Below are 15,140 nucleotides of genomic sequence, written 5' to 3' on the forward strand. Positions count from 1 at the left end.
GGGAAATAATATTTGAAAACAAGGTAACTTTCTATATAGGATGTTAACTAACAGTTTTGTGTATTTTAAGAAAAGTATTACAACATCTATGCAATTACGATACAGGAATATAAAGCTGTTTGTGAAAGTCGGACATACGATTTGTAATTAGTATTTAGTAGGATTCAAAAGTCTAAAATACCTACCTATTATGGGTTAAATTTATTCGAGTTGAATTTCAAGTCCGTGTTTTTCAGTCCAAAGCACAATCTATTGAATGTTTGAGTATTAACTCAAAACAACAAAATTAGTTTTTAACGGTTTGGTTAATGTCACTAATGTTACAGTTAGCATTTATCTGTACGTAATTACCTTGCTTATATCGTTTACATATAGTGAAAAAAGTAAAAGGCCAAAAATGGATCCTTGTGGCACACCACACGTAACAGGCTCCTGTCAGATCTGATGTTATTAACCATAACACACTGTCTTCCACCTAGACAAGATACCATCCTTGTAAGAAGCTAAATGGAAAATCCTATGTGTCACTAATTTACTACCATGTTGATCATGAAGAGTTTCGAATGTTTTATAATAGTCAATCTGTACTAGCACAGTACACATTAACTGCAAACCGGATTTCATCAGTTGTTCAAATCAAATCAAATTTTTTATTGTTAATTTAAAATACAAAATTGTATTGAACATTTTCAGGTCGTATAGTATTTATATAAACGATATTACATATAATACAGTTTATATATGACGTTTCAAAGTTGACCAGAGTTTTAAATATGTATTTAAATACTGACAATTGAAAAATTCAATTTAATAAACCTACCCCATAATATCTACTGGTTTTAATATATTCTGGTAGAACATCAACATATAATCATATGTTATTATATATATATATATATATATATATATATATAATATATATATATATATATATATAATATATATATAATGGCTATAAGGGTGATTTTTGGTATCGGGCTGTCCTGTGGTGCCAATGCATGTATAGAAATATATATACATGCATCCTAGCATTTTGGGCTATTAGTAGAATAAACTGTTATTAGCTTCACTGCATGATTCTATACTCAGCCATTGACCGTAGCAACAGACATTTCAACAGAATTAATGTTTGTAATGACGCTATCAACACAAGAACGTCCAGATGGTGAAGGACGTGTTATTTCATTTATAGATTTATAGCAACTCAAACACAAAAATAATTTATTAAGTCTGAAAGAAACAAAACTGCATATTTTTTTGATTCAAAAAATTGAAATTATATGATGATGACATTTCACTTATTCTTTATAAGAATTCGTAACGCATCTTTAAAACTGTCACAAAATGTTCTGAAGTCACCGTTAGGCGATCTATAAATTACAACAATGACTAAACCCAATCAGAATACAGCACATACAGCTGAATCAAAATAAATTTCCGAATTGACCTCAGCTAACTCATCAGAAACAGGATGTGAAAAGTCCTCAGTACAAGGAATCCCACCCCACCACTTTATGTATAGGATCTAAAGTAAAGGGAAGCCAAATTTTTAACATTCTGCAGATACAGCTGAGTTGAGTAATGCTAAAGAACCACTGTTCAGATACACAGGCTATGTGAACATTTTCAGTGTGAGCGAAGGACTCAAATATACCAATATTTTTTTCAGTGATTGCACATTTCGGTGAATAACTCTCAATGCAGTGAAACATCATCACAAGACTTAGATTTTATAAAGAAAGAACCTACAGGGCGGCTCGTTCTAACTGTTGAGCCTGGAAACAATGATTCACCCAACTAGCCAGTTTAGAGCATATCTGTTTCTTACCTAGTTTTAAAGTGCTGATTACTCATTACACAGTGTGTTGAGGTAATACAACGGTAAACAAAAACGGTGTTTATAAAAAGACATAAATGTGCCAAAACATAATATTGTTTGATTTAATCTCCCCTTGATTAATCTTATGATTATACGGTGTAGGCCTATTTCAGTTTTAAAAATTTTAAACTCGAAAGTTATAATAATGTGTAAAAGTTGATCTCGAACAGGCAAGCAATGGTCAGCATTAGTTACATTTGTACCTCCCAGTATGACAATATTTTCACTTTTCGTAAGTTCTTGTCCAATCATACTCAGGTGATCCAACACCAGGAAGGTAAGCTTCCAGGTGGTGCTCATGGAAAGCATTGTCAACTGACTTTATATTGTGGCATATTAACCTGCAAAAAATATGCTAGGTCCTTGGCATGGCTATCATTAAACGGAAGAACGCGTCTTTCTCTTTTAAATTTTGACTTATGTTCTTGAGAACAATTAGGAAGTGTGTATGAGTAACGTTTAGTGACCAGCAAATGAAACTTTGCAGAACACTTTCAACCGTAATGACTTGTTTGTATAGTAGCGTGTTTTTATAAACTCGAGCCCACAACTGTAGCCATCTCTTTTGCATTCTTTTTGATCTAATTTTCAGTAACTAAGTTTCAATACGCCAAAATCAAGGCTAATAAATATTAAGAATATTTTGCGATTTTAGAAATTGAGTAATTAAATAATGTACTTTTCGCGCAGGACCTTTAGATACATCAGAAAAGATGCTGATAGGCCTGTAGTCTTGCGGAAAGGCAGACGATGGGATATTGTTTAGTTGAAGGGTTCTTGTTGAAATGTGGCAGAATTCGTAAATTTAATGTGGCAACCATTTCATTAACGGTCGACTGAGTACCATGGTCCTTGAAAAACGTCTTCTAGGAAGGGATCCTAATTAAAATGCCTAAAATCCCTACATTTTATTCCTTTAGCCTTTTAGTAGGCTTAGGCGTTTCATAGAAAAGCATACAGTATAAAAGCTTGGGTTCTGAAACTGCAGGGATTGGAAGTTTTCCTTTGTGAACAATGTAATTAAGTTTGCTAACTGCAATAATGTTTAAGAAAGTGTGTGATTCAGCAGTGTGATGTGTAAGTATAAGTAAGTCTATCTAGTGGTAAGATAGACATTTTGAAACAATTATATATAGTTGTAAGTTTTCTGTAATTATTATTCAGTGTTTTTATGGTTAAATCAGTGTTCATGTAACCCACGACTGTAGCTTGGCATCAGGCGTAAGAGAGCATCCACAAGGTAAAACCATAAATATCAAGAAGCTCATTAAAACATATAGGCTTTTTACGTATCGCACCGCACCCCAGCCTTAATAAATCGAAGGATAGTCAATAAAATCATGTTATTTTGACACAATTAACTAAAATGCTTGGTTCCAGTTATTTCTAACTCAATAGTTTTTTAAGCGGACCTTTATAGATAGGTTATACGTTCATTTTTATGTTCTTATTTCAGGCAAAACAGATCATTTGGAATGTAAAAATCTTCATATCTGGTTTCAAAAATAGATGCGACTCCAAGGTATTTCTTTTTTTATTTTCTAAATATAATATTAATAAAAAACGAATAAATGAAAAATAAACTTCAAACAAAGTATGTCCTATAGATGTAAATTTAAAATTAGATAGCAAAACGGGTTATCGGGTATATCCAACGATATTCAGTAGATCTGAAAGCAGATATTAAGGATACTTCCTAGAAGTCTTTTCTAGTATATTTTATGTATATCCAGATCTTGTTCATACTGCTTTTGAAGGAAATGTAACAGATCAAATTCAACCTTGTAAGTATATACCTGGCTGGTTTATACCTTCCAATTGAATCCACCACTGGGCACAGCAAAAACCGATGTGTCACTTAAATCTGGGTAACCTTATGGATGTCCAGGAGCGTCACATCACTAACCGCAAATGTCAAGATTCTGGGGTTCATGGGCAATTCGATAGGTCTAGACTACTGTAGGAGATGACGGGTGGCGTTGGTGGGTTTTTTTCCTAACTATCAGAGGTTCTTGCTAACCTTAACAAGGGTATGCAACCCCCTGCTGTTTTGACTGGAGAGGCTGGTTCAGAGCTGGCTCTTCCTTCTTCCGGAGAGACATGACTTTGAGATGTAGTGCACTAATTCTTCCTCATGGATCTCAATAGGTGGCGGTCCCTACTCCTTAACCTTACCCATCCTGAATATCCTGTCACTCCGGAAGGAGCGCTAAGGTTGTTACAGGACTAACTGCAATTTATAAGCCTTTATAAGAGAAAAAAAACAGAACAAATTTTTATATTTATAATTTTACAGGATAAGTTTCATCCCCTGGAACGTCTTTATCACAAAAAAGATGTATATATATATATATATATATATAATATTTCATAGTTAAGAGACACAGTAACTCCACACAGGAAAGTACGACACCACAATGTCAAGAGTGTTCTTAGTAATTTATTCTGAACAAACATTCTCAGTAGAGTCCATATTTGCTGGTCGTTGAGCTATCTCTTCTCTGTTTGTTACGTGACAGTAGACAGTATAGCTTTAAATATGTATAAATAGAAGTGAAAACGGAACTATTAAGTTGAGAGTAATTAAAACTAAATGCAAAAATTATACAGATGTACTGCTACTATAACGTATTGTTGACGTGACTCACAAAATTATACTTATCCAAAAAGCGTCCAACGCGCACATAATACAGTCAGAAATAGTCGATGTATTAGTGAAAGTTTTATAATAAACATCGGTTATTAATAGTAGTAATAAATAATATAATAACAGCGATATAAAATAAATAATTTGAATAGCAATAACAGCTATAAATAATTTGAGAAATTATAACTTAATAACAAATAATTTGATAACAATAACATAAAAACAGTAAAACAAATGATAACAATATAAAAAATATCTATACTTATACACCACACTATACTACACACACACACACACACACACACACACACACACACACACACACACACACACACACGCACGCACGCACGCACGCACAAGAAGTTCATTTAAGGGAGCCGATGCCATCATGGAAGAATTCAGCGTCCCCAGCAACAAGATTCCCAAGCCTCTACATTCGCTTATTGCGGAATTCATCTCGTAGTTAGTGACATGATGTAGACGTCCAAACAGGTACCTTGATCTAGAGTTAGACGTTACACGAAGATAGATCGAACCAAGGATTTCTGGACAGTCGAACAACCCGTTCACAATTCGATACAGGAAGAGAACATCCTGAGACATACGCCTGACCTCAAGAGTCTTCAGTCCGAGTAGAGCAGCATTGACATTGAGTGGATCATCCAGGTATCCAAACCTAAGTTTAGTCCAACCAGACGAAGGCATCTTCTCTGGATACGGTCAATGTCGTCAATGAGATATTCTTGATGAGGTGACATTACTGCAGTACTTAAGGTGAGGTCTGACAAAAGCACAATACAGAGATCTTAGAGCATAGGGATAATGTAGGTTTCTTGAGAAGCAGAAAATCATTCCAAGACTACGAGAAGCAGAAGCAGAGGCATGCTCGACATGAAGAGGTAGACTTAGGGTAGGGGATAGAACAACCCCAAGGTCTTTAACCATCAGAGGTCTCTCTAACTTCTTCTGATGCAGTATGTAATCAAACACAACCGCTTGATGAGATATTGTGAAGGATCTTGTGTTACACACATGTTAGCGTTAAGGATCATGAGGTTATCCACACACCAAGTTTCGATAGCTAACAGACTTTCTTGTAGAAGATGACAGTCGTCAACTGAAGAGACTGAGTAGTATTTTACAGTTTAATACCATCGGCAAACAATAAGTGGTTCACTTTAATAACTTCAGAGATATCATTCACAAAGATTTTGAAGAGAGTAGGTACAAAATGGGAACCTTGTGGGACATCAGATGATTAGTCTCATTACTGCTTATACCATTGATTTGCCCTTTCTAAAACCAAATTGGTCATTGGATATCTAATTTACTTTTTAAGAATAACATGCACTCTTGTCAAAGAAGTTTTCCAAAGTTTTTGCTAAATACTGGAAAAATAAAGACTTGCTATTAATTTTTGATACAACATACATCTTTTTTGTTTCTTGAGGTGTATTTTAAAAATCTTCAGGCTAAAAGGGAAGACTCCTATCATGAAGGACAATTTTACTTATTGGGTCAAAGGGCAATCTCTAGATTTTTTGCTGGGAGCTGTAATATCATTCTATCTAGCGCTTCCTTAAGAACAGGTTTCAATGTATTGATTCCTTTATTCAACGCATAGAAATTAATTCTCGTGTACAATATCATATCTGTCATACAAATATAAATTAAATTTTACCCACCCCTCGAGTGACAGGCTTCGCTAAACGTCAGCCAATAATTTATAGATACAGCATTTTTTGTTATCACAGAACCATAAAAACTGTATTTTATCCGATATTGTGTTTCACAAAATTATCCTATTATAGGAAAGTCTATGAACAGTTTGAGTGGATTTGGCAAGTTAAATTTCTATCAGTCAAACCAGGCAAACGTGGATGTTGTGTAAAACCGCGCCATTAGGCCTCCTGCTAGACTACTGGTTCAGAGCAATACTCTCTGCGCCCACATGTAAGCGATGCATTACTGCTTAAAATCGCGTTGCATCGCATCAATAATTTTACTGCTGCAAAACTTTACATTATTACTAAAAGTGAAATGAAATTAAACGTCTTTCCTCTAAAAACATTATTAAAGATAAAACACTAAATGAAAATGTGTTGTTATTCAATAAACATTTATTGATGGAACAAAAACGTAAATTATTATACACGAATTTATTAACATTTCTTCAGAGTTTTTAAATTAATTCTATCATAAAAACGTACAATTAATCTTTATTCTCACTTATGAAACTTTACTAATAGTCCAGGAGCTGAGAGCCAATTTTCATTATATAAAATCGAAACCTGATTTTTCTTTAATTCTGTAGAAACTAAGAAAGAAAGAAAATACCTACTAATAAAGAAAATATTCAGTCACACTAGTTTTAGCGAAGGCCGAAATGGGTGTAGAAAAGGTTAAAAAAGTAAAACAATAAACTATCATTATATTATATTTTCCTATTCAGATACAAATAACACAGGCTCTCAAACATACATATATCATTTATAATTTTTTAACACTATAGAATATAATTTCACTTGCCACCCCGCAGGGTTTAGAGGTCCTGGACAAATAATTTTTAAGTGGTGCTAATCCCAAATGTTCATTAATTACATCAAACTATAAATAATTTCTAACAAAAGTTAAATTTAGTTACATTTCTTGATTTACTAAATAATCAAATATAATACAAATTTGTTTAATGTTTTTCCTTCCCACAATTATTTTAAATTCAATACACTTAAATAACTACACCTCGTACACAATACACATGCTTTGATACTAATAACTTTCTTGCCTTCTTTCTGGCAAAATCATATATCACGTCTTAAACATTTGAAACCTATATTATGCCACACTCAAAATCTTCATATAGTTTAACAAATCTTCACTCATCGCACATCCCATTTTTTTTATTAGAGCATTTTTGCTATATGCTGCTCATTCTCCTGATTTCACTGATAGATTTATTACCGCCAATACCCACAGACATACAAAAGTCCGTGGGATTCCGTTTTCAAGAACTTAAAAAACTAATTATTTAGCATAGTGCCAGCAGAATACATTCATCTCCTTCAAAACTCCTCAAGGAAATTTTTTAATAATTTTAAATAGATTCTCTTCTCTTCATGTAAATCCACTGAAGATCGTTAATTTATCTGCTCTGGCCTTCAACGATTATCTTTAAAACACGTAATGCTTTGCTTATTTTTATATTTAATGTTGTCTTGGCTTATTTTTATATTAAATGTTGTTTTTTGTAGGCTCGAATGTGATTCTAGTAGCTGCATACTCGTAGACCTTATATCTAAGAGGAATTGACTTGCTAAATAGAAAATTTGTTCTGAAAGAACGACACAAGGGGCGCTGCAGTGTTAGGATGCCTCCATTCATACATAATCCATAGATTTCTATTTTAAACTCCAGTAACGAACGTGTTATGAGCTATTAACAATACTAAAACAACTTATATATGTTGTAAAAAATTTTTTCGGGGTTACGTGTGCAAATATTCACGTGTATAGTTCTACAGGTACCCTGTGGAACAGAAAAATCATACGGATGAGTAACTTAGCCAGACAACAGAGACTTTTAGCCAAATCTTTTAGAATACATATACCACCATTAACTTACTTTTAGTCTATATAGAAATGAAGTTTCGTGGAATATTAAAAGTCTATAGATGAAATCGATCTTTTATTTCTGGATTATAAATAGAAACGAGCATAAAATCATACTTTTTTCTTGAGTTATAGAACGGGAGATATAAATGGGCAGAAAAACTAACATAAAATTAATTAACTCCTGGCTCTGAAAATTAGGATACGCTAACGGACAGCGAAAAAATAATATATGAGTAAAAACTTTGCCAGAACCCTTACTGAGAACACCACCTAGACCGGATATTGAGGCAATAATGGAGTTGCCACCCAAGAATATGTGTTATAACATCGCTATAGCGACAAAGTTCTTATCAGCTCTAACACAATAAGCTGTCGACCGAAAACACCAACTGGACCGGGTGTGGTGGCGATAATGTAGTTGCTACCCCAGAGCGTGTGTTATAACGTCGCGATAGTGACAAAGTTCTTATCAGCTCTAACACAATAAGCTGTCGGCCGAAAACACCAACTGGGCCGGGTGTGGTGGCGATAATGTAGTTGATACCCCAGAGCGTGTGTTATAACGTCGCGATAGTGACAAAGTTCTTATCAGCTCTAACACAATAAGATGTCGGCTGGAAACACCAACTGGACCGGGTGTGATGGCGATAATGTAGTTTCTACCCCAGAGAGTGTGTTATAACATCGCGATAGTGACAAAGTTCTTATCAGCTCTAACACAATAAGCTGTCGGCCGGAAACACCAACTGGACCGGGTGTGTTGGCGATAATGTAGTTGCTACCCCAGAGCGTGTGTTATAACGTCGCGATAGTGACAAAGTTCTTATCAGCTCTTACACAATAAGATGTCGGCTGGAAACACCAACTGGACCGGGTGTGATGGCGATAATGTAGTTTCTACTCCAGAACGTGTGTTATAACGTCGCGATAGTGACAAAGTTCTTATCAGCTCTAACACAATAAGCTGTCGGCCGGAAACACCAACTGGACCGGGTGTGGTAGCGATAATGTAGTTGCTACCCCAGAGCGTGTGTTATAACATCGCGATAGTGACAAAGTTCTTATCAGCTCTAACACAATAAGCTGTCGGCCGGAAACACCAACTGGACCGGGTGTGATGGCGATAATGTAGTTTCTACCCCAGAGAGTGTGTTATAACATCGCGATAGTGACAAAGTTCTTATCAGCTCTAACACAATAAGATGTCGGCTGGAAACACCAACTGGACCGGGTGTGATGGCGATAATGTATTTTCTACCCCAGAGCGTGTGTTATAACATCGCGATAGTGACAAAGTTCTTATCAGCTCTAACACAATAAGCTGTCGGCCGGAAACACCAACTGGACCGGGTGTGTTGGCGATAATGTAGTTTCTACCCCAGAGCGTGTGTTATAACGTCGCGATAGTGACAAAGTTCTTATCAGCTCTAACACAATAAGCTGTCGGCCGGAAACACCAACTGGACCGGGTGTGGTGGCGATAATGTAGTTGCTACCCCAGAGCGTGTGTTATAACGTCACGATAGTGACAAAGTTCTTATCAGCTCTAACACAATAAGATGTCGGCTGGAAACACCAACTGGACCGAGTGTGATGGAGGGGGATGGCGATAATGTAGTTTCTACCCCATAGCGTGTGTTATAACATCGCGATAGTGACAAAGTTCTTATCAGCTCTAACACAATAAGCTGTCGGCCGGAAACACCAACTGGACCGGGTGTGATGGCGATAATGTAGTTTCTACCCCAGAGAGTGTGTTATAACATCGCGATAGTGACAAAGTTCTTATCAGCTCTAACACAATAAGCTGTCGGCCGGAAACACCAACTGGACCGGGTGTGATGGCGATAATGTAGTTTCTACCCCAGAGAGTGTGTTATAACATCGCGATAGTGACAAAGTTCTTATCAGCTCTAACACAATAAGCTGTCGGCCGGAAACACCAACTGGACCGGGTGTGTTGGCGATAATGTAGTTGCTACCCCAGAGCGTGTGTTATAACGTCGCGATAGTGACAAAGTTCTTATCAGCTCTAACACAATAAGCTGTCGGCCGAAAACACCAACTGGACCGGGTGTGGTGGCGATAATGTAGTTGCTACCCCAGAGCGTGTGTTATAACGTCGCGATAGTGACAAAGTTCTTATCAGCTCTAACACAATAAGCTGTCGGCCGGAAACACCAACTGGACCGGGTGTGATGGCGATAATGTAGTTTCTACTCCAGAACGTGTGTTATAACGTCGCGATAGTGACAAAGTTCTTATCAGCTCTAACACACTAAGCTGTCGGCCGGAAACACCAACTGGACCGGGTGTGGTAGCGATAATGTAGTTGCTACCCCAGAGCGTGTGTTATAACATCGCGATAGTGACAAAGTTCTTATCAGCTCTAACACAATAAGCTGTCGGCCGGAAACACCAACTGGACCGGGTGTGATGGCGATAATGTAGTTTCTACCCCAGAGAGTGTGTTATAACATCGCGATAGTGACAAAGTTCTTATCAGCTCTAACACAATAAGATGTCGGCTGGAAACACCAACTGGACCGGGTGTGATGGCGATAATGTATTTTCTACCCCAGAGCGTGTGTTATAACATCGCGATAGTGACAAAGTTCTTATCAGCTCTAACACAATAAGCTGTCGGCCGGAAACACCAACTGGACCGGGTGTGTTGGCGATAATGTAGTTTCTACCCCAGAGCGTGTGTTATAACGTCGCGATAGTGACAAAGTTCTTATCAGCTCTAACACAATAAGCTGTCGGCCGGAAACACCAACTGGACCGGGTGTGATGGCGATAATGTAGTTTCTACCCCAGAGCGTGTGTTATAACGTCGCGATAGTGACAAAGTTCTTATCAGCTCTAACACAATAAGATGTCGGCTGGAAACACCAACTGGACCGAGTGTGATGGAGGGGGATGGCGATAATGTAGTTTCTACCCCATAGCGTGTGTTATAACATCGCGATAGTGACAAAGTTCTTATCAGCTCTAACACAATAAGCTGTCGGCCGGAAACACCAACTGGACCGGGTGTGATGGCGATAATGTAGTTTCTACCCCAGAGAGTGTGTTATAACATCGCGATAGTGACAAAGTTCTTATCAGCTCTAACACAATAAGCTGTCGGCCGGAAACACCAACTGGACCGGGTGTGTTGGCGATAATGTAGTTGCTACCCCAGAGCGTGTGTTATAACATCGCTATAGCGACAAAGTTCTTATCAGCTCTAACACAATAAGCTGTCGACCGAAAACACCAACTGGACCGGGTGTGGTGGCGATAATGTAGTTGCTACCCCAGAGCGTGTGTTATAACGTCGCGATAGTGACAAAGTTCTTATCAGCTCTAACACAATAAGCTGTCGGCCGAAAACACCAACTGGGCCGGGTGTGGTGGCGATAATGTAGTTGATACCCCAGAGCGTGTGTTATAACGTCGCGATAGTGACAAAGTTCTTATCAGCTCTAACACAATAAGATGTCGGCTGGAAACACCAACTGGACCGGGTGTGATGGCGATAATGTAGTTTCTACCCCAGAGAGTGTGTTATAACATCGCGATAGTGACAAAGTTCTTATCAGCTCTAACACAATAAGCTGTCGGCCGGAAACACCAACTGGACCGGGTGTGTTGGCGATAATGTAGTTGCTACCCCAGAGCGTGTGTTATAACGTCGCGATAGTGACAAAGTTCTTATCAGCTCTTACACAATAAGATGTCGGCTGGAAACACCAACTGGACCGGGTGTGATGGCGATAATGTAGTTTCTACTCCAGAACGTGTGTTATAACGTCGCGATAGTGACAAAGTTCTTATCAGCTCTAACACACTAAGCTGTCGGCCGGAAACACCAACTGGACCGGGTGTGGTAGCGATAATGTAGTTGCTACCCCAGAGCGTGTGTTATAACATCGCGATAGTGACAAAGTTCTTATCAGCTCTAACACAATAAGCTGTCGGCCGGAAAACACCAACTGGACCGGGTGTGATGGCGATAATGTAGTTTCTACCCCAGAGAGTGTGTTATAACATCGCGATAGTGACAAAGTTCTTATCAGCTCTAACACAATAAGCTGTCGGCCGGAAACACCAACTGGACCGGGTGTGATGGCGATAATGTAGTTTCTACCCCAGAGAGTGTGTTATAACATCGCGATAGTGACAAAGTTCTTATCAGCTCTAACACAATAAGCTGTCGGCCGGAAACACCAACTGGACCGGTGTGATGGCGATAATGTAGTTTCTACCCCAGAGAGTGTGTTATAACATCGCGATAGTGACAAAGTTCTTATCAGCTCTAACACAATAAGCTGTCGGCCGGAAACACCAACTGGACCGGGTGTGTTGGCGATAATGTAGTTGCTACCCCAGAGCGTGTGTTATAACATCGCGATAGTGACAAAGTTCTTATCAGCTCTAACACAATAAGCTGTCGGCCGGAAACACCAACTGGACCGGGTGTGTTGGCGATAATGTAGTTTCTACCCCAGAGCGTGTGTTATAACGTCGCGATAGTGACAAAGTTCTTATCAGCTCTAACACAATAAGCTGTCGGCCGGAAACACCAACTGGACCGGGTGTGGTGGCGATAATGTAGTGGCTACCCCGAGGATGTGTATTTATATCTATAGAATTACATATTTCATTAGGTGTAACACAATACCGTTGTGATTCTTTACTTAGACACACTATTTTACATGCTCTCTACCTTCTTTTTATGATTGCTAAAATCATGAATCTTCAAAATGGCCGGACAGGCTACAATTTATATTTTGTGGCCCAAATTAATGCTAACATCGACAAATAGATCGTTTTGTCCACAAATAATGCAGTGACTATCCGACTGTCTGTGTTATAACACGGTTATAGTGACAAAGTTCTCATCAGCTGTAACAGTCAGCCGTTGGCCGGAAACGTTATTTGAACCGGAAATTGTGACAATACGGTTGTCATACACTCACAGTGAATGATAACAGCGTGAATTAAACGGAGGTTTATTAATGTGATAGAATTAAGTAATAATTAAAACTAACACCCTCTTTGGCATTAATACAATTTTGTATCCCTATCTGAGATAGTTAAATAATTGAATTGAATACACACAATATGCTTTTGACATACCACATCTCTGGAAATTAAATGATTTTCAGTTATGACTATGTTCAATCCATAAAAGGTAATGCATAGACGATAAAACTCCTAGCAAACTGATATAATCAATGTTTTAAAACTAATTTTAATACATGTACCAATTTTTATATTGTGTGATTACAATAATTAATCAAACAAATTAATCCAATCAACATAGGGCAAAGAACAAACCCAAAAGTATACCTAAAGTAATAGGGGTAGTGATTTTGGCAGGTTTTGTCTCTTTATAAGTATGAAATACTTTAAAATTCAATCACCCTCGTTTTTATGTGATATAGCCTTTATAATCCAAACTAAACGAATCAACAATTGAAAGATGTATACGTGACATTGGCTATAAAACAACACACACATTGGCCTACTTTGACGAAACGTGTCCGTCACATGACAATAAACACCTAACATCCTCGAGGGTGAGTAATTGGTACTGATATAGTCACACCCACGTATACATTCCATATTTTACGTGTATGTAAACTGCAGAATAAAAAAAGGTTCGGAAGATGTTGTCACAAACACTTATGACTGATATGACTAATGGTTTGAAGCCATAAAGGTCCTGTAAACATGTTAACATAAATGCGTCGTTTAGCAGACAGCTGTCATTTTGTATTGAACAATTACTATTCTTACAACTATTCAAGCTACAGATACTATACTTTTGACGTAAGTTATGATAAATAAAAGGAAACAAAAATGTTGTGTTTTCGTTAATATAATGGCGCCTGCTTAAAATGGTTTGAGTCTTATTGGGCTTTAAAATACCAAAAACAACAAAACAGCCCTATACCTATAAAATATTAATATGAGATACCTATTTTATTTAATTATTTTAAATTTTATATAACCCTATCTATTTTGTAACTTTAATCTGGTCCGGTTTGTTTTTGCAACGAAATCCGTCAACCCATACGCAAGCAGGACCAGTTTATGTGTACGCTTTTACAAGCCGGGAGCTAGAACAATTATTGTCAGTTAGGAACCATCAACTGTTTTGTCACGTTCATTAAGTCCGACCACCAATATTTATGTATTTAGAACCAATATTATTGCAGAAATGAGAATATATTATATACCAATAGATCCAACATTTTGTGCAATATAAAATATTTAAAGGAATCCTTCCTTGAGGGAAATTCTTAAAAAGTAAAAAAAAAAACTGATTTATTGGAATTAACCTGAAATGTTTTGGGTTTAGATATTTTGGGTCACTCAAATCACCCTGTTATGTAAATAGAGGACTATCATGATAAGTAGGTAATGTTTAATCTCTAAAATAAAGGAAACACATTGCGTAAGTACAACTTTACAGTTACAACATAACTCCAAATCTATACTAATCTGATTATGTCCGAAGGAAGTTTTCGTACTCCGTAAACACTAAGGTAATGTTGGTTAGAATTCCATTACATGACCGCCGAGTCAACCATACATATTATAGTAAACTAAGAGCGTTCTGCACGATCAAACTAAGACCTAGATAGCTTTATCAGTAATTTTTCAGTACATCAATCACAGTATGTTTTGTGTCTCTTTTTTTAATTTGCAAAGTTTTCTACAAGGAAATAATAGTATCTGTTACAATATGTGCTTCTAAATCGTTTCCAAGTAACTCGAACTATAACATTAGTGTTTTAATTATGCATTAAATAGTTAGTTTACTGATTACTCAATTAAATTATTAATTTAAGCATTACACGTTATTCTTATAGCTTTTAGCACCTTGTATTTCAAAATAATAATATTTCTTTAGTGTACATTTGCGTTTGTTGTTTCTTTCTTAAGACGTTTATTTAATTATAGATACATTTAATTGAACAACCATACAATTTTAATGGTTTGCAAT

Source organism: Homalodisca vitripennis, chromosome 8, assembly GCF_021130785.1.
Source record: "Homalodisca vitripennis isolate AUS2020 chromosome 8, UT_GWSS_2.1, whole genome shotgun sequence".
NCBI classification, from domain to species: domain Eukaryota; kingdom Metazoa; phylum Arthropoda; class Insecta; order Hemiptera; family Cicadellidae; genus Homalodisca; species Homalodisca vitripennis.